A 2,981-nucleotide genomic window follows, 5' to 3' on the forward strand; every position below is an offset into this window, starting at 1 on the left:
GCAAAGCTGCCCCGGACCGTGCGGCACCGAACCGAGTCCCGGCAGCAATGATAAGGCCGGGGCGGCGGGGAAGTGCCGGGCTCCTGCTTCATTGACGTTGACCGGGGAGTGGAGGACTCGATCGCCCTTCCTGCCTCTGGCTGCGGGCAGCCGGGCTGGGCTCGGCATCCGGGTGGCACCAGGCGCGTCCTGCTCTGGAGGAGCTCGCTGTCTGCAGGAAGGTGGACCGAGACCAGCTAAATGCCATCAGGAAGGAAGGTGCTCTACCGGAGCTCTACGGAGGCTAGGGGCCCGGGGGAGGTGTGGCGAGCAAAGCCCTAGAAACCCGCGGGGACCGGTTCCTACACGCCCCGGGAGGTTCTACTACACCAGGAGCTGGAGCACCCCCGGGTCCCCGCCGGCACTGAGCTCAGTGGACGCTTGCAGCCTGGGACGCTGGACATGCTACCTCCCCTGGAAGCCTTCCTTGTCCCCTCTCCTCCGCATGTGCCCCGTGGCCCTGCCCAGAGGCTGGCCAGCGGGGGATGGAGTCCATGGTGCAGGGCTCTGAGGAAGGAGATGGATCGGTATGGGTTGGAGCAGCATGAACTGTTATTGACAGTCTGCCTTGTGGGTCCATTACATTTGTTGCCTCATTTACCTATAAGATGGGCAGGCACGCCTTGAGATTTGAAGTCTAAACAGGTAACAGTGACTTGACCCAAGTACCCGAGTTGGACTGCAGAGCTGGAATTTGAACCCAGCTCTTTTTTTAAAATATATTCCATTGATTTTTTACAGAGAGGAAGGGACAGGGATAGAGAGTTAGAAACATCAATGAGAGAGAAACATGGATCAGCTGCGTCCTGCACACCCGCCTCTGGGGATGTGCCCGCAACCAAGGTACATGCCCTTGACCGGAATCGAACCTGGGACCCTTCAGTCCGCAGGCGGAAGCCCTATCCACTGAGCCAAACCAGTCAGGGCTGAACCGAGCTCTTAAAACTTCCTAATGCATAAGCCTTCGTAATAGGTATATCCGGTTTTACTTTTTCTTTTGTCCCCTGCATGTGAACCGTCTGGGACGTTTCCTGCTCTGTGAAACACACGTCTTTAAACACCAGAATCATCACTCGAGAGGACTGAGATGCAAGTGAGGCTTCCATCTCCCTCTCTGGCAAGTGTTCACAGGCCCAGGGTAGCCCAGTTTAAAATGTTATTATCGGGGACTCTCTCCCCCTCTCCACGTGGGATTCTGCTTGTTTCTCAATAAATTTCCCTCTTTTCCTATAAAAAGTAAAATGTTATTGTCTTTCTCCCTCATTGGCCAAGCAGAAATGGTTGAATTCTCTTTAAATGTATGTCACAGTTCAACTGAAAAGTGGCTTATCACGATATTTTGGGAACTCCAGCACGGGTATTTGGCCCAACATGGGTTGGGCCAGGGAAGCTCCCTGGGCAGAGGTGTTTCTGCTGAGTCTAAAAGCATGAGCAGTCAGCCAGGTGAGGAGGTGGGAGGGCAGTGCGAGCAGCAGGATGGCCTGTACAGGGGCACAGAGATGAGAAACAACATGGCGGGCGTGCATCCATGTCAGCAGAGTGACAGGTGAGCCTGGAGGGTTAGGCAGGAGCCAGGCCAGGTTTGGCCGCAGCGTGGCACTCTGTTCTGTGCCAATGACAGCAATGTCAATTACGTCAGCTGGGAAACACCATCAAGACCCATAAATGGTGTCAGCCTCGGGCAGGAGTGCCGGGGAATGAGGTTTCCACCTAGATCAGCGGTTCTCAACCTGTGGGTCGCGACCCCTTTGGGGGTCGAACAACCCTTTCACAGGGGTCGCCTAAGACCATCGGAAAACACATATATAATTACGAATTGTTTTTGTGATGAATCACTATGCTTTAATTATGTTCAATTTGTAACAATGAAAATACATCCTGCATATCAGATATTTACATTACGATTCATAACAGTAGCAAAATTAGTTATGAAGTAGCAATGAAAATAATTTTATGGTTGGGGGTCACCACAACATGAGGAACTGTATTTAAAGGGCCAGAAGGTTGAGAACCACTGACCTAGATGGTTTCTCATTGAAATCACACATTAAATAATGAGTCAGTGAATGCCAAAAGGTAGGAAGTTAAGCTGACACATCCTCACTCACGATGCTTCTGGTTTTCATAAAGTCGAGAATTAAAGAAACACTTTGAGCTTTTCATTACACTTATGTCAAAGGACATCATCCTATATAATAAAAGCATAGTATGCAAATTGTCCCCTCGCAGGGAGGTTGTCCAGGAGTTCAACTAGAGGGCGGGGCTAGCCGGCAGAGGTAGAGAGGCCCTGACTGGCAGCTGGCAGCCACTAGGGACCCTGGGGAAGTTCATGCACTGGGCCTCTAGCGGTACTATAAAGAGCTGGGGTTGAGAGGCAAGGTGTGCCTGTTATATGCACACACACACAAAAAGAGAGAGGAGGAAGAGAAACAGAAAGAGAAAAAGGAAAAAAAAAGTGTCCAGCCAGGTATGGCTCAGTGGTTGAGTGTCTACCCATGAACCAGGAAGTCACAGTTCCATTCTGGATCAGGGCACATGCCTGAGTTACAGGCTCAAACTCCAGTAGGGGGCGTGTAGGAGGGTTAAGGGCCCTGCAGCCCTGTGATCTGGGGACACCCCAGAGGCCCCTCCTCAACCCCAGCCACAGATGCCCAGGACAGGCCCCTCTCTCTGCCCCCCAACACCCGTGGGCCACCCAGCCTCCCTCAGAACCTGCTGTTCCCCGCCCACCACACTGGAGAACCAGAGACACCCCTGGCCCTGATCTGAGGGGAGACTAGCGGCTGGAGGTGAGCCAGGGGACAGGGTAGAGACCTCTGACTGACTTCTTTCCCTGCCCAGAGCCTGGAACAATTCATGGTCGAAGCAGCCTGGGGCATTTTTCCTTTAAAATAACCAACAACAGCCCTGTGGCTCAGTGGTTGAACACTGACCTATGAACC

The sequence above is a fragment of the Myotis davidii genome, unplaced genomic scaffold, assembly GCF_000327345.1.
Source record: "Myotis davidii unplaced genomic scaffold, ASM32734v1 scaffold480, whole genome shotgun sequence".
In the NCBI taxonomy this organism is placed as follows: Eukaryota; Metazoa; Chordata; class Mammalia; order Chiroptera; family Vespertilionidae; genus Myotis; species Myotis davidii.